Source organism: Amphibalanus amphitrite, unplaced genomic scaffold, assembly GCF_019059575.1.
Source record: "Amphibalanus amphitrite isolate SeventyFive unplaced genomic scaffold, NRLGWU_Aamphi_draft 000411F_arrow, whole genome shotgun sequence".
Classification (NCBI taxonomy): Eukaryota; Metazoa; Arthropoda; class Thecostraca; order Balanomorpha; family Balanidae; genus Amphibalanus; species Amphibalanus amphitrite.
The window spans coordinates 202995-221775 of record NW_024881905.1 but is presented as its reverse complement, the minus strand read 5'-3'; positions in this window follow the sequence as shown (position 1 = coordinate 221775).

Genomic DNA, 18781 nt, shown 5'->3' with positions numbered 1-18781 from the left:
CGGAAGCTGATATAGTACATAGTTCAAACCAGCTGAATGCTGATTGGCTAGCAATTTTCCGTAAGGGAATGGATTCCTCGGTAAGAGAATGACAAAGTGTTATCTATGGGAATGACTTCAGTCTTCAAACCTAAAATCGATACCGATATATTTGGCTAGGGTGATCGTTGGGCCATAAAAGCTCCTGATTTGTTCTCGTCTCAGCTCAAGCTGCAAAACTGTTACTTCAGTTCATGATGAAGTTCTAAATGTGCCATATTTAGACTGTTACTTCAACACAAACTGTTACTTCAGTTCTAAATGTGCCATATTTGCTTTAAACGTTGAATGCATCCGACCGAAAAAGCCACGGTAAGAATGTCTTCTTTTGGGTTTTCAGTCGGTCAGTCCGTCCCCCCAGTCAAAAATCCGTGGCGGCGCCCCTGGCAGCTCAGGTCGTTCCTCGATGTACCGAAGAGCTAAAACATAGTGCGGCGGAGATAAAAAAGATTGTGCAGGCACAAAACAGAGATGAAAGAGAAAACAATATCATTCTGCATAACATACCCGCAGGCATCGGTAGGATTGTGATTGCAGGATTGCAAAATCCTGATTGCATTCCTTTTTGGTGGACTGCACCTGGATTTGAAATCCATTCCAAAAAACAGGATTTGATTGCGGATTGGATTGCATCATACTTCCATTTTTTTGCAATCCAATCCGGATTGTGTTTGATTAGTGCTTTGAAATGGTTTGTTGCGATTGAAAATTATTAGATCGGCTTCATCGGCTTAAAGGGACTATCCCACCTTCTAAAATGTTGTTAAAACCAGTTAAATTGTGCCCGACTTTATAGATTGGATGACCAGGAACACGGTTCTGGCATTTACTTTTCATTAAACATCTTAGGCTTCCCATATTCCAAACACAAACTTTCAAATATGTGACGTCACAGCCCAAAATTACCTCCTTCCCCAGGCCACATTACTGTCATAAAGCCGATTCTTTTTACTCTGTAGGCACCACAACAAAGTTCAGACCAAGTTTTAAGCGATTTTTCAACGAATAAACCCATTTAAATCAGAATGACTAAACGAGGTGACGTCACACTAACGGTCGCTCCATGTTGAAGATAGGGCCTTGTGCAAGGCCCATTTTCAAATGAAGGGAACGAATTTCTTCAACACCAAGAGGCCGCGGGGGTTGCAACCTAGATAGATAGTGGTTTCTGAACCTCGCCGCAAACTTGGCTATCTCAACTCAAACCCCATGTTAAAGGTGGGATAGTCCCTTTAATGTACCTTGTTATCAAGGGCTTTACATCTAAACTTGAAATAATTTAAACGCTTTTAATTTAAACGCTCAAAATAATATACGCTGATGAACTACATAGGAAGGGCAAAGTTACGTATTTGAGGGCGAGTTTCAAAAATATAAAACACTGGTTGGGTAGAGGTTTCAATGTGGGGGTGTTTGAGGCAAAAAATATTTCCCAAAAAATACCTGTGCCTTAGATAGGAATTACTCGCAAGACTAGGTACTAGAAATGGGTGATTTGGGGATGGAGGCACGGCCCTATGCCCCCCTCCCTCCCCCAGATCCACTAGTGCACATAATAATACAACAGGATTGCAAAAAAAGGATTGCGGATTTGATCTCAATCCAAGTGAAAAAGGGGATTGCGGGTAGGAATGCAATCCACTTCGGCACTAGGAATGTGGATTGGGAATGCAATCCTTTCAAAAAGGATTTTACCAATGCCTGCATACCCGAGAGCATGTCACCAGACCCTGATGTACGTAAACAGCACGACACAAACAGCTTCAAGGGTGTCACTACCTCCCTTCTTGGAGATGTGAAAGTAGAGATAGGCCAAGTTTTCAGACTGGGGAAGAAACAGGTGAATCAGGGGACATCAGGGTCCAATCAGAAACCCAGACTTATGATGATTAAGCTGAAAGACAAGGAGCTGGTTAAGCAGCTAATCAAAAGACGAACACATCTGAAGGAGGTGGGATATCCAAATGTGTAGGTACTTAACAAAGGATCTTTCCTTAGGTACCCTGAGGAAAGAGAGGCTCAGAAAAAGTTGAGAGAAGAACTTCAAAAAGGAAAAGAGACACACACAATTCTTCGGGGCAAAGTGGTGCCCAAAAGACAGTGATGTCAATGAGAACTGTCTCACATTTATGAACTCCAACGTGAACAGTTTAAGAAACAAAAGGAGAGAACTGGAAGGAATGATATAAGAGGTAAAACCAGACATCATTGGGCTCACAGAGGTGTGGATGAAGGAGCATTATAGTATAAAGGGGTTCCAGCCAGCATTTCGGCATGACAGAGAAGAAAACAAGAAAGGAGGTGGGGTCATGCTGTTTGTTCGAGAGAACCTTATTGCTTCAGAGTGCACAGAATTGAATGACCTAGGCTTTGAGGAAGTCTTATGGGTCCAGTGTCAGAAAAGTGGCCCGTTTCTAAGTTTTCTTGAACTCGGAAGATTTGTTCTGCGAAAAGTTTTGACTAAAGAAAAGCAATTTTTGTTCTGTGAGCAAACGTTCCCTAAACAGATGATTTCTGTGCAACAAAGTAGGTACCTCTACCCATCTATGTCAGCATTATCAGGCTTGATGGAGCATTTCACAATGGGTCACTTAATAAAAACCCAACTGCCTACCCATTTTGACTGATTTTTCTTCTTCAGCAGATTAAGTCATCTCTCCAGTCTCCATGGCTACTGAATGAAGACCTGGACTCCTGAATAGAATGCAGTACAAACTACTGACCTACTCCCAAGAACCAGCACCGCCTGCTACTCTTGGTTCACCAGCTGACAGCTGTTGGCAAAACTTTCACTGGTATTAGATTGATAGATATAACTGGTATTTGATCGGCAGCCTGAAGCCCATCAACTGTGATGTTTTATGAACAGGTGATCTGTGAATTGTGATCACACAGTGTGTGCATTAACAATTAATCCTGTATTTTATAATACAAATGTTGAAAATTTTGTCACTCTTTTAACATCTGGTTCAACACGTATGATATGAATGAAGGACTACACAACATGCAGGAGCTGGAAATGGGCAATGCCCCAATGGATATGCAAACTTAACGTAATCAGGTGAGATAAACCTGAAAAGCTCGATTTCATATCCATATTAGCATGCAGTGCCTACAAAGTAGTGAATGCTTTAAAAAAATTAACTGACAGGCAACAGCAGTTCAAGTTAATAACGTAGTCAGGTGAGATAAACCTGAAAAGCTCAGCTTGATTAATTTACATGTACACTGTTCTGAGAAATGACACATATACCAAGCTAGTGAGTAGTACCTAAATGCTATCAGAAAATTATGGGTACTGGATAAGCATATTACCCATAATACATATATCAGAACAACCTATCCTACCTTTAAAATCACATTCTCACACAAATCAAACGAAGGTACCAAACAAATCACAAAAATAACACGCGAGTCATGGGAGACGAGTCATAAGCATTGGACTTTTGACGTCTAAAACACTGCCATCGCCGCACCAACAAGCTCGCTCCCCGCCCGGCTCCCTTCATAACGCAACCGGGCGCAAACTTTTTCTGAGTTCTCGCAGAACATATTTGGTGTTTCCGTGGTGGCAGACTATCCCCTGGTAAAAGTTCCCAATTGCAGTAAAGTATGAAAAAATGATATCAGTAGATGTAAAAAAGATTTTTCTTTTCAAAAATGTCAAAATTTAGCAATTTTATAACGTGTGATGCCCATATTTTACGATAGTCTGCGGGGTCGTTCCGTGCCTGCTAAGGTCAGCTTCACTTGGATCGTTTAAGACACCTAGACATCATTCATTGCAAAACAAGGTATGGCTAGAATGGAAATTGATTGGAAAAAGTTATAGAATAGTTTTTGTTTCGTAAAAATGAGCAAAAAATGCGTATGGGGATAATAAGTGACAGCGTCTTATGAGGTATCACCTTTTTGGTGCCGGCATAAGAGAACTTGGACGAATTTATGGCAAAATTTTTGTGAATGATATTAAAATGAACAAAATAAACATCTATTGTCTTTTTGATGCCCTTTTCCCATCTGAATTACACAAAAAATGACCTTTTTATTTTTCTCGAACTCATGGCAGTAAGATATCTTAACTTGTAATAAATCGACCGAAGGCATTATTTTGTGCTGCATATTATTCATTAAATTTTGTATTAAAATAAATTGAACATCAAAATCGTTTTTGTCATTCGGCAATGAACTTAACTAGCAACAAATACTTTTAAAAAAATAAATACATTCTCAGACTAGGCAGCGCTGTCTGGCGCGTATCGCGCGCTTTTACGCGACTGCGCCGGGTTAGTCTCGCAATTTGCGTGAGTTGTTGTAAAGAAGTATAATTTCGTGGGGTAATTTAATAGTTAAATGGTTATGTGCATTTTTTTCTCGTTTTTTTCATACTCAACAATATGATTTTTGTTTAAAGGCTGAGATACTGAGACTCATTCGACTTCGACCATCTTCGTTCAAGGAATCTGAGGTGGGATTGTTCATGTCTATTTTTTGTAACAAGCTCAGGTAATGGTAATACTTAACATAAACCATGTGTTTCAGTTTGTCTTAACTTCTCCCCTTCTTGATTATACCTTCACTTCTACCTAGGCTAAGAAAGTGATATCCAAGGGTAGCTGCTTTCACATTAGTAGCCTTCTGGTGGGTTCAGATTGTTTTCTTGCATTTAGTTATGATATGTTCTTGGATTTCCCTTGTTAAAATTAGGCAAATGTGAATATTAATATTTATATAGGTATGCATCATTATACTTGAGCAATGGCAATGTAGGCTACCTGCCTGTTAAGTAGATACGAGATTGCATGGGCCATGGGGATTCATTAAGCAGGCGTCTCACGAGATGCCAAATCTGAAATATAATCTAACCTGACCTAACCTTACCTACTAGCCTACAACCTACAAGCCTAACACCTACAACCTACAACCTACATTGCTATCGTAGACAGATCTGGCATCTCGTGAGGTGCCTGCTTAATGATTACCATTGCATGTTGGTCATGTGCAGGTGTTTCACTTTGATATGTGCTGCATTTCAACAATCTCTGCCCATTATGCTAAAAAGAAACTGATATAATGCAGTAGCTTCATTAAAAATTTGGAACCATAGCTAAGTTCCAACTTTGTTCTGCGACCTTTTCAAAATTTTAGTCTGCGAACTTAGATCCCCAAACCACTTTTCTGACACTGTATGGGTCACAGTAAGAATGTCTCAGGCAGAGAAAATGCTAGTTGGTATCTGCTACAGAGGCCAGTTTTACCAAAAAATACCAACCGGCCGCCGAAATAAAATAGCCAGCCGAAAAAATAGACGCCACACAGCCACGAGTTTCACCAACAAAAAATTCCAGCCGACTTCGGACGGAAATTATTTGTCGCTGGTAGTCAGCTGATATTCTGTTACGATATCAAATTACGATATGTCAAGAAGGTTAATAAATCATTTAAAGCATGTTTTCAATCAAATTGAAGCGTGATTTCTAATGCAAATGCTATATACATTTCGAAATATTATTATCGTAAATTATTACATTATTTTCAAGAGTAATAACAACAAAGTAGAGCATTATAAACTTTCATATCTATATTAACATTCTGGTGCCCAGCAAAAGCCAATACAATACAAAACTACCAATGTTGCTGAGCGTATAGGAAGGCCTTAAATTAATTATTGTTCATTTGTTTTAAACTAAGACTAAAGCTAATGTTTAAAAATTGAGGTTTTTTGCCCGACGTTTCGCGTTTATTGCTTATTCATGGGCTAATGCTAAAACATAATTTCGTCGACATACATATCAAAAATTCAAATAACATCATTGACAGCACGCTTCACTATAAACATTGTCTTTCGCTAAAAGATATCGTATCCGTTCGATCGATCGATTGTGTTCCTTCGTATACATACGTCCATGCATCCGTTCATATCTATCGCATGTCTTTGATCTGGGATGCTATAATATCATGTAGTTTGAAGAAGCCTGGCGATACGTTTATCACTTTTTCTGTGGAAATGTAAGCGGCCTCTATCAGCCACCGACGTGTTTTCGTTAAGCCTGTGTGTATGGCCTGTGCTTCTTTCCAGTTTGGTAGATGTCCTTCTTGATCTGCGTGAATGACTAATGCCTTGGATGTTCTGTGATTGCGTAAGTCATTTTTGTGCTCTTGAATACGTTTTCTTAGACCTCTCCCCGTTTCTCCGAAATACGATTTATCACATTTGTATTGTAAATTGTAAGCGTACGTCATTCATAAAGGTGACATAAGGAAGCTTGCATTTAAGGCGGATCTTTTTTCCTCTCAGCCTATTATTATTATATTACATTTTTACAATACCTTCAACTTGCTATCTACCTTTTTGTCTGTTTTTAAGTCGCACCTTGTAGAAAATCATCGTGTAGACCGTGAAAGCAATGTGTGGACCTCCAGCTATGAGGTGGGGACTAGATGGGACCCACTCCAGTGGCAGCGGAACACTTTCAATTAAGGGGGCACTGCCGACTTTTGGTCCCATTCTTTCCACGCAACGCCCATAGGGCTAATGTTAAAATGTCAAAATCAAAAGGGGGCACGGTGCCCCGGTGCCCTACCCGTTCCGCCGCCTACGAGTCCCGCTCCCGACAGATCCAGGAGCCACACCTCTTTCCTAGCTTTCAAAAGAGCGGCAAAGAAGCGGCCAACATTGCTCCCAGAGGCGCCACCTGAAGCTGGACGGACGACGGACAGTTCCGCTGCCGAGCGATTGAACTGCGGTGCTACGAGGCGGCTTCGCGTGCACTGCATTAGCACCTTCTAGCGGGAGTAAGAGGGCTAACGAACTCGCCAAGGCGTATATACCTAAAGCATTGTGCCAAGGCGAGTGTCTTACCTTAGGAAAATACCTACCCAGATTAACGCGGTGCTGGGAAAATATTACCCAGCACCGCGGTCATTGCAGGGCTGAGGGTGGTCGCTCGCTCCGCTTCGGCGAGGTGGAGGTCAGACTGCCCGGCTAGGTGGTTTTAGCCGATATGCAGGCCCCGTTTGCCGGGCCCGGTCGAGAAGAAGGAACGTCACACAGCAAAGAATATTCGCTCCGGGCCCGCTACACTGGTCCGGCTCGTAAGTCGTAACAAATTAACAATACCTGCGCTAGCGTCGTCGACCGTCGTTCGACTGCGCCCAGTACCGCTCAGTGGAGAGTCCTGCCGCACTCCTCCGCGTGTGCCGAGATCATTCGTTGCGCGCGGACACAATCGTCCGACGGAGACCGCTCTGCATTATGATCGGGTGGTGACCACCTTGGTCGCCGGCTTTCACACCCAGCCGAACCGTCTGGCTACGCCCCAAATGATCGTCTAAGCTTTTCGATTGGTTTGTAACTCGGGTCTAATATCGAAATGTTTGGGAGTTAGGACATGTTAAATCCGTGTTCATTAACAAATATACATTATGCAACTAAAACGCTTTACTTACTTCAACTTTTCTAGGCTGATGACAATGCATACACCTATTCATTGCAATATTTCTAAAATGTATATAAATCATGAGCAATGAGCATAAAAAACAATAGCGATCCACTAGAAGCTAGTGTGGAAATCCACTGACGTAGGTCGCCTCGTACTGACGCAGCTCGTAGCTCGTCCAGCAGCGCCGGCGTCTCCCGCACCCGGCCGCCCGTCTTGCCCGCCTGCACCATTAGCCACTGGAAATGGCTGCGCTGCCGCTCCAACATTAGCTTGACCGCCTGGCCGGCCCGGCAGATGCGCGCCGTCCGACGCACGCAGTGTACGTCTTCAACAGCGCCGGGATGTCGTACGACACGACCGCGTCCACGGCGTCCACGTCAATACCGCGCGCTATAGCCTCGAGCACACCAGCGCGGCCATCTCAGCTAGCGCGCGCCGCCGCCGGCACGCCGGCACTACCCCACAGAACTCAGTCACGCGCGCGCCCAGCACCGACAGCGGTAGCTCCAGCTAGTGCGCCGCCTCGTTCCAGTTGACCAACACGAGCGAGCGTCGCCAGTCGGGCTGTCGGAGCAAATGGTGCATCAGCAGCGGCTTCAGCGGCTGCGGCGCCACCACGTTGAACGACTCGCTCAGCTCGGCCGACGTGGTGAACCTGCCGACGAACTGACCGGGCAGTGCGACGGCGGCGGCCGCCGTGCCGGCCAACAGCAGTCGCGGCTGGAACAGCGACATTCGCTCCAGCTTCTCCGGCCTCCGGGTTCTGTGACAGGGTGGCCAAGAACGGCAGCTTCTGCAGCGGCAGGTGAGGCGCGCAGACGGCGGCGGCCGTCGGCCGGCTGGCGACGCAGGGCGGCGGGCCGTGGCCGCCGCCACCCGCTCCACCGCTTTCAGCCAGCCCGTCTCGGCCATCTCGATCACCAGGTCGGCTTCGTCGATCACCAGGTAGCGCAGGTGCGCTAGCGAGAAGCCCTCGTCGCTGGTTATGTGATCCATCAGCGAGCCGGGAGTGCTCACCACGCACTTTGCTCCAACAGACGGTAAATGACTTTTGAAAATACCTATCTCCAATTTTAGTGTTTTCTGAACCAAAATTTTGCGAGGAATCCGATGGTGTGGTCCCTGAAATCTGAAAAATTTCCATTTTGGAGATAGCACCTATTTTTTGAAAAATAAATATTCGTCATGCACAAAAGTCAAATAAATTGAAAATATAATGAGTGAATATTTATACTAACAATAGAATGTATCGAACATGAATTAGTGATGTAATTGTAAATATTGTTATTTAGCTGGGGCGGTTGCATAGTTATAGAAGACATAATTGAACACCAGCTTACCTGAACAGACAGGTAACTGGCATTCAGTTTACTGTAGAAAGGGAGAACGAGCAAAACCTGCCTTTTTGGGATGTGATGGTAAGTAGGATGGATGACGGCTCAGTCAAAACTACAGTTCACCGGAAAGCGACCCATACGGACAGCTATCTAAATTTCGACTCGCATCACAGCACTCAACATAAAGAATCAGTGGTTCGGTCCTTGGTAAGGAGGGAGGAGCAGCTGATAACCAACGACTCGGATAGAGTAGTAGAGGCTGACCATGTCAACAGGGTGCTCAGGGCCAACAACTACCCTAAGCGGTTCATACAGGCGACCCGCAGGAAAGTTAGGAACAGGGAGGCCAGGCCAAGGGATCAGCGTGATGACAAACCTCTTGTTGTCATACCTTACGTTAAAGGGGTAACGGAGAAGGTGACCCGTGCGCTGAAGCCGTACGCCCGAGTGGCTACCAAACCAGACCGAAACTTAAGAGGTATCTTGGTGAAACCGAAAGATAGACGGGGTCCACATCAGAATGCCGGTCTCGTGTACCAGTATGAGTGCGAGTGTGACCAGGTGTATTTATATCGGGGAAACGGGAAGAAGCATTAAAACTAGGGAAAAAGAACACAAACGGGCTATTAGAAACATGGACGAAAATCATTCCGGTATTTCAAAACACGTCATAGAGACGGGACATTCCATCGCGTGGGAGGGGGTCAAAATCCTGGCATTTGAGAGGGAGTGAAAAAAAACGGAAGATAAAAGAGGGTATTTTCATTGACAAGGCGAGGGGGCGTGCGCTAAACTCAAAACCAGGTGTTCCAGTCGCAAATGTCTACCGTGTGTTAGACTGAAATGTGTGGTATTTTGTCATGTGCGTGTATTGTTATTGTGTGACGTGCTTGATGGTAGCGCGATCGAAGAGAAACAGCGAGAACTTTTTCAAAAAAAATATCCAGATGCGCCATTTTCGCTTTTTGTGGTGTCTAATGTAATTGTTCAAGGATCTGTTTTAGTGTTTTGTACCAAGGCTGACGAAGAAAGCTGCATAACTTTCGAAAGCTCCCATTAAATAAAGTAAAAGCTGGTGTTCAATTATCTATATTACTATTTGAGGAGGGTGCGTCTGTCCGTTACCGAGGTCCCGACTTGGTCGTGCTTTGCGTGGACTACAGGCCAGATCGTTGCACCTAGCCCGGTGAAATTTGCACAACTTATAGATCAAGGATGCGCGACGTGCCTTTGAGGGGTCTCAGCTCGATCGGATTGATAGGGAGCGCGTGGCGCGTGCTCAAAAAGTGCAAATTCGCGTCATAGACTTTACATGTATAAATCGGCGTGCGAAATCGGGCGAAAACGGCTAATTTTGGCCGACACGGGTCCAGTGCCCGTGCAATATCTTGGTGACCAGGGGTCCGACCAGCACAGGGAAAACAGCATCGTGTACAGAATTGAACGGGCTATTGAATGGTGTGCAATGCAGAGGATAGCACGCGCCACGTGCACCGGAGAGGGCACTTTTATTTGAAAAATTGCGGTTTTTGAGGGATTTTGGAATTAATTTTATTTTTAGGTGACCGTTAAATGGAGCGAGTTGAATCAACGCCTATTTGCAAGAGAAAGGTACCGCCTCTCATATAAAAATTGTGAAAAGCTGATTGATCCAAATCAAGGTGGTGCAAATCACAGGAGAAAATGGTGTTTGTCAATTTTGTGCCACTTTATTAATCACACGGGGTTTGCTGCATAACCTGATACCTTTGGCAATTGAATATGGTACCATTGGATAGAGCATTCAATTCTGTCCAATATTCACTCTTCATTTTTGCATGATTAGCAACAGTATCCTTAAAAATGTAAATATTCCAAATCATTACATCGTCATTTTTAGCTAAATTCATCGATGGCCCTCAATAGGCTTCACGCCAGTTTTCGAATCATTCTAAAGTAGAACGCATGATAATACGACACGGGCACCTCGATGCGATGCATCTTTTTTATTGCAAAATGCTTGGCCGTCGAAAAGCAATCGAACGAAATGGATACCAGCCAAATCGACACAGACCAACCCAATACCCACGGGTCTAAAATAACCCTTCTTCGCGTTGCGGAGCACGCGGGTAACCCTAGTGTCTTCTATAACTATGAATTATAGTTCGTTTTTTTTTCAAAAGGACTCTGGCTCTAAGTACGTTTTTCGTAAAAGCACGCGTTTTAGCGAGCAAAACGAGCAAAAACTGAACCTGAGAAACTCGAACGTCGCCTTATTCTGACATGTGAAGTATTCCCAATAATTTCCATACGTGCATTTTGGAACCAGATATGAGAACAGTGGTGACGTCATGCTGTCGAACTTGTATTGCAATGTAACGTATAACTATCATGGACGAAACCGCTTACTCGATTATAACCTCGGCAACAGTGGAAAACAAATTCGTCGAAACTTTATCCCATCGTACGGACATTGGTGCCTGCTGCCACCAGTGACGTCATCATAGTTTGCTAATTTTTCAAGACACAATTTCCGGGTACTTACCGTGCACAATTTGAAATCGAATATTTTTTCGGTAAGAAATTCTTGACCAGACGCTGAAGCTGCCAAAACTCACATGAGAGCTTCGATAAGGAACTTGGAGCCAGCGTCCTTTTGAAAAAAAACGAACTATAGTGATATATTTTAGCTGAGATGATACTATATCTGCTCATACATGTACATGAATTAGTACATTAACCCTCGTCGGCCGAGAAGGGGTGGGGCGGATGCCGCCTCATAGGGGTTTTTCGCGATAGCTCAAAACACGCTGAGGGAAAACAGCTGAAACTTGGCATACCTAATATTTTATTCAAGCTGGATCTTTTGACGCCAACTGCGTTTTCAGGTCAGGTCAGGTCACTTACCTATGACGTCATAAATGAACCTCTGCACGGTCCTCAGATGTTGCAACTTTGCAACGCCCTCAGTGCCAGAGGAACTTTCACAGGAAGATGAAACTTACAGGACGTAGTATCCTTTGGAGGTCTCACAAATTGTATATCTCAGATTTTTCCCAAATGTCACATGAGGTCAGTTCGGTCACGTGACCTCACCATAATAAGTCAATGGAGGGAAATATTAAAACTGTTATTTTGACGCCGGAAATTGTCTAAAAACTGTCCCAAGCACATGAAATCGTGGTTTCATGCACTCTTTGTAAGGTCCGATCATGAAACCACGATTTCATGTGCTTGGGATAGTTTTAGATCATTTCCGGCGCCAAAATAACAGTTTCAATATTTCCCCCATTGACTTATAATGATGAGGTCACGTGACCGACCTGACCTCATGTGACATTTAGGTTAAATCCGAGATAAACAAGTTGTGAGACCTCAGAAGGATACTACGTCCTGTAACTTTCATCTTCCTGTGAAAGTTCCTCTGGCACTGAGGGCGTTGCAAAGTTGCAACATCTGAGGACTTCGCAGAGGTTTATTTATGACGTCATAGGTCATTGACCTGACCTGACCTGAAAACGCAGTTGAGGTCAAAAGGTCCAGTTTGAATAAAAAATTAGGTATACCAAGTTTCAGCTGTCTACCCTAAGTAGAGGTGGCAAAATGTGGACCCGGGGACCCGGTCTATGGAACCGGTCTGGACCCGGATGGGTCCAGACCGGGTCCCCCAAAATATTTGGCCGGGTCCAACCGGGTCCTATCATTTCCATGTGCCTTATGGTAAACATAAGGCACAGGGAAAGGCACCAGGTGGTCGACCATGGTGTGGCTTCCCCATTCTCCCAGATTGACCATTTTCCGGTATACGTAACAGTGAAAATAACAAAACCAATTACAGAGAGCACTACAAAGACGGTACGAGATTTCCACCTACTCGACGCAGATATGCTCACAAACGAACTTTTACAAACTGACTGGGATAATATTATTAATCAAAACACTGACCAGGCCACCGTGGATTTTACACATGCAATTTTGAGCGCAGCAGACAAAGCAATACCGACTAGAATAACACGCACAAGACCAAATAGCAAGCCATGGTACAATAATGAACTAAAACGGGAAGCCCGAAAACGAGACAGACTATTCAGAAAGGCGCTCAAACTACAGACAGACGAGTGCTGGGCTAGATGGAGACGGCAGAGAAACGTAGCTACTGAACTAAATAAAAAATTAAAAGAAGCGTATAGGATAAATCAAGTACAGCAACTTTTATCTACGAAAAACAATCCGCACAAATACCATAATATTTTAAGGCAAATGACCGGAAGATCCAAAGCGCACGTATTACCACCACTCATCAAACCAGACGGTGAGACAACAACTGATGATAACGATAAAGCCAATTTACTTTGTAATTACTTTGCTAATCAGTCAATATTAGAGACCAGTGACAAACAAATACCAGTTTTAACGCCAGAATCCCCGGTTCCGATCTTAAATACAATAACTATTACGGAGAGAGAAGTACTTAATCTTTTAAACTCACTTGACGTAAACAAATCATGTGGTCCCGATAATCTCCCACCAAAAATTTTAAAACTAGTAGCACTTTTAATAGTGACACCACTAACTAAACTTTTTAATCAATCGATAAATCAAGGTCATTTTCCGTCAATTTGGAAAGAAGCAAAGGTTCACGCTATTTTTAAGAGAAAAGGCTCAGCATCAGATCCATCAAACTATCGACCCATCAGTCTTTGACCCTGCATTTCTAAAATCTTTGAAAAAATCATTTTTAACCGCATTTACAGTCACATAACCGAAAATAATCTTCTTACCGACAAACAAAGCGGCTACAGGCCACATCATAGTACTCACCTTCAACTTATTTACCTCACACACAAACTGTACAGCGCACTCGATACTGGCAACGATTTTACAACAATATTTTTAGATATAAGTAAATATTTTGACTAAATTTGGCACGCAGGTCTTTTATATAAATGCAAGACACTATTCGGAATTACAGGTACACTTCATGCATGGCTTAAGTCTTATTTAGCTGACCGAAGTATCCGAGTGTGTGTTAATGACAATTTTTCTCAGCCCCGTCTTATTAATACCGGATGCCCGCAAGGTAGCGTCCTGGGTCCATTACTTGCCCTCATTTACCTTAATGACCTCGCTGACATCACTCATAACGAATCTCTATTTTACGCAGATGACACATCACTATACGCATCATACTCACGAAACCCCTCACAGCTCATTGCGCTTCCCGGGCAGCGATCCGTAGCCGACTCAAACCGAGACGAAGTTTTTAAATCCTTACAAACTGACCTTAATATAATTTCTAACTTTGGTACAGATTGGCTCATCAGCTTTAGTGCGGCTAAAACCAAACAGGCAATTTTTAGTCACGTGACGTCTTCTCACTCACCATCGTTGTCATTCGATGACAGTTGCATACCTCTGTCAAGTAGTCACACTCACCTCGGTCTTACACTATCGACGGATCTGAGATTTCACAACCACATCAATATCATAATTAAAAAGGTTAATACTGCGCTAAGTCCCCTATATCCAATCGCTAAATATTTACCACGTGACATCCTAAACCAGATATACAGCACCTATATACTTCCAATATTTGACTACAGTGACATTGTATACGACGGACTAATAACGACCAAAGACAAACTACGACTAGAACGACTACACGCAAGGGCAGCACGTCTAGTGACGGGTGCGTTATTTAACACATCTCATAACAAGCTCCTTTTAGACCTAGGCTGGGACACCTTAGAAACACGACGAAAAAAACACCGACTGATATTTTACAACAAGCTGATAAGTCATTTCGCTGACTTGCCGCAATACATAAGGGACATACTACCACTGGCGGATCCAGGCTTGCGTTTTTTTTTTGGGGGGGGGGGGGGGGGCAACTCATGCAGGAGCCAAACCTAGGGTACCCCCAAATCCTGTTTTCTCATCGGATTTAGGCCACTTATTTTTCGTCACAGCCCTGACACTATGATTTTTTTTTTTAACTAAAAAGAAAAATATATAAATAGTAGCCCACCCGACCCATGCCTTTATATTACTTTGTAAACACTTACCGTTGTTTTTATCGACCAGTTAAAGGGACCCTCCCACCTTAACATTAGATTTGAGCTGAGATAGCCAAAATGGGGTCCCTGGCTCACAATTACCGGTTTCGGCACGCACTCACAACATCGAGAAATGCCTTAAATCGGAAATATTGAATTTCAAAATTGCAGCATTTTGATTCAGAGGGGCTAATGCTTTTGGATACCCCTCTGAATGTGTGACGTCAGCGGAGATCTAATGATTTTTTAATATTTTACTAAAACGTTTGGTAGCATGCGGTGGTATAGGCTGCTTTGCGCGCAACAAATGCCGCACTTTCAAATAAAGTCGCTAGGAACAGCAGCGGATATCCCAAAAAGTAAACAAAAATAAAAGTCTAATCTCTTGAAAACCGGTGAATATTTTTCGATAAAATTTGGTAGATATTCGTTTTCGCCCTTTCTGAACCTAGCGACATCACTTTCATGCCAATTCATTAACTTTTTTGAAGGTGGGAGGGTCTCTTTAACCCTCGCCGGCCGAGGGGGGGGCGGGTGCCGCCCCCCCCCATAGGGTTTTTTCGCGATAGCTCCGAACACGCTGGCGATAGAGAGCTGAAACTTGGCATACCTGACCTTTGATCCAAGCCGGATCTTTTGACACCAACCGCATTTTTGGGTCAGGTCAGGTCACTGACCTATGACGTCATAAGTGAACCTCTGCACGGTCTTCAGATGTCGCAACTTCGCAACGCCCTCACTGCCAGAGGAGATGTCACAGGGAAATGAAACTTGCAGGATCTAGTATCCATTATGAGTCCCACAACTTGTATATCTCGGATTTTTCCTAAAGGTCATATGAGGTCAGGTCATTTTCGTGACCTCACCATTATAAGTCAATGGGGAAAAATTCAAACTGCTATTCTGGCGCCGGGAACGATCTCTAACTATCTCAAGCACACAGAATCGTGATTTGATGCACTCCTTGCAAGGTTAGATGCGTCACTTTTGCAATGTTGACCTTGCGTGACGTCATTTATGACGTCATCAAGGTCAAATTAGTTTTTCGTCAATAACTCTTGATCAAATTGAGCTAGCGAGTCGGGAAAGGCACCAATGGACTCAGGAAGGCCTGCCGAATCGAATGATATGCGACATGACCTCTTTCGACCAACTTCGTGACCTGGGGGTGATGACCTGACCTTGACCTGAGGTCAACACCCCAAGTTGACCTGACCCGGACAAAAAGTATATCATTCGACGCGCCTGAGCGAGGCGAACACGATGCTGCCGAAATCGGCGCTCTGCGGCCGTTTTTTGCGAAGTTATTCACCAAAAACTGAACCGTACCCTGGGGCACTTGACCTGACCTCAGAGGTCACCGGTTGACCTAGGACCTTAAAATCGGGTACCAATCTCTGCGTCTCGTAACGGCGCACACGCTCGTTTTTTCCGCGACGCGCTAGCTCCACCAGGGGCGAAACGGCGAGGGGGGGGTCGTACCCGCCCCCCCCCCCCTCGGCCGGCGCGTATGTAGAAAACCAATAGGTCCGGCGAGGGTTAACCCGCTTCGAGTCAGTGCTTGGGTCCTTTGCGGGCCGGGAGGTGGTAAAACAGCCCTGTCTAACTCGGCTCCTGGGCCACGCCCTGATTGAACTATGTTTTATTATCGTTTGGGGGAGGGGGAAAACGGGCCACTTTAGGCCTCTGGGAAGGGGGCATGGCCCTAAATGCCCCCTCCCTGGATCCGCCAGTGTAAGAAGAGACCATTGGAGCTGCAGTTGGGTACCTCAGACATCAGGGTACCCCCTCAGATGTATGTATAGGACTCGCATGGAGATCTCTTATGCTATAGTGTACTGAAAGGACCCAAAGGAGCCTGTCTATATGGGCTCCCGGAGATAGACGTGGGCCCTCAGGAGCCCGCCAGAGCCCCAATGAGGGATAAGTGAGGGATACCAAGTGCCTGCAATTGCATATTGCATAAGCCATAACGCCTTTACAAATCAATATATTATGCATCAGTGGCAGATCCAAGGGGGGCCACATGGGTCATGACCCCCTTGGTGCCCGGGGGCACCACAGGCCTGTCAGGGGCACCACCGGCCTAGTAGGGGCACCACCAGCCCGCCAGGGGCACCACAGGCCTAGCAAGGGCACCACGGGCCTGTGAGGGGCCCCACAGGCTTGTCAGGGGCACCCCAGGTCTGTCAGGGACACCAGAGACCTGCCAGGGGCGCCGCCGGCCTCGCAGGGGCACCATGGGCCTGTCAGGGACACCAGAGGCCTAGCAGGGGCACCACAGGCCTGCCAGGGGCACCACCGGTCTAGCAGGGGCACCATGGGCCTGTCAGGGGCCCCACCGGCCTCGCAGGGGGCACCACCGGCCTCGCAGGCATCACGGCATCACGCAGGGGCACCTTGGGCCTGTCGGGGGCATCACGGGCCTGTTGGGGGCACTTTAGGCTTGTTAGCGGCACCACAGTCCTGTCAGGTCCCAGGGGCATCAGCAGCCTAGCAGGGGCACCCTAGGCCCGCCAGAGGTACAGCCCACCGCTAAAGTAATGTAGGGTTTTACCAAACTCAACGGCATGGGCGTAACTTCGTATGTGGTTGGTATGGAGAGCTCCACACCAACTTGAAAGTTGGTGTGGATTTTCCACACCAACTTTAAGTGGTGACACTTCTCACATCACTTTTGAGTAAAAAAAAAAAACAGCAAAATATGATTTAAGGCCAGAAGAAATCAGTATGCTATGGGTTCTTCATAGTCCACAAAGGCGGATAATTGGGGGAGGGGAGGGGGGTATGGGAATGCTCGAGCACCTCCTGAGCGAAGAAAAATGCACCCCTCACTGGCAGAAGCACCCCAAAATCTGCAAGTCTACACAAAAATATTTCACATTCTAAGTTTAAGAAAAATATCCAAAAAGCATGTCATTTTTAATCAGCAGTAAGCAATAACTGTATGAAGCATTTAATGTAAGCATGCACCCACTAGATATCACAGTTACACATTATGCACGATGAAAATGATTATTATTAATCAAGCCTTTATCATTGTCCAACTGCCCTGGTTTTTATTTGCAAAAGAATTATGCCTCAAGATGCTGGTTTTTTACCCGCTCTGGTGTCATCCCCAGCCTGAAAAACAGCAGTATTCGACGAGATGTGGGGAATAAGTAGCAATTTTTGAACAAACTTCACATTAAGCAGGGCACAATTACCTTCTCCGTGTGCGCTTTGGCTCTACGATTTAAAAAAAAGAATGATGTATTGTTGGTTTCACGGCTGTAGCACATGTGCATACGAGGGGGTATCGAAAAGTTCTGATCATCACCATGAATTAGATGTGATAGAAATTTGATTTTTTTACATGATGTTCATTACTCCCTTACAAGTCACCACACACGACCGCAAACTTATTGCATCGTTTCTTGAGATGCCTCAGGCGGTCATTGTAGGACCTTCGCCTTGTCCCGTAAATCACTGCTCCACCTCATCAATGACGTCATTTCTGGGCCTTTAATCACCGGCCATACTGTGGATTCTTCATCTCCTGTGACAATTAAGAGTCAGTTAATACCCGGTCAGGTGAATTTCTTAGATGCGGTAGGATTTAATGTCCACATCATGTTGATTCTTAAATCGCAGCTCAGGACGAATGGGCGGGGGCGCTGTCGGTGCGGATAAAAAATCTTTCTTGGGCTTTTTTTGCGGCGATTCTGCTTGAGGCCATCTCGCAACTTCTTCAAAAGTGTGCAGTAGTGCTTGCTTATCATTATCCGACCATCATCAAGACAGTCGGTAATGACTATCCTACGCCAGATCCAGAACACTGATAGCATTGACCTTCCATATCGGCTTCTGCATCTTCGCCCTTTATGAAGAACAGATGTGCCGTGCTTAAACTTCTTGATCATCTTTTTGTCTCTGGATCATACACATA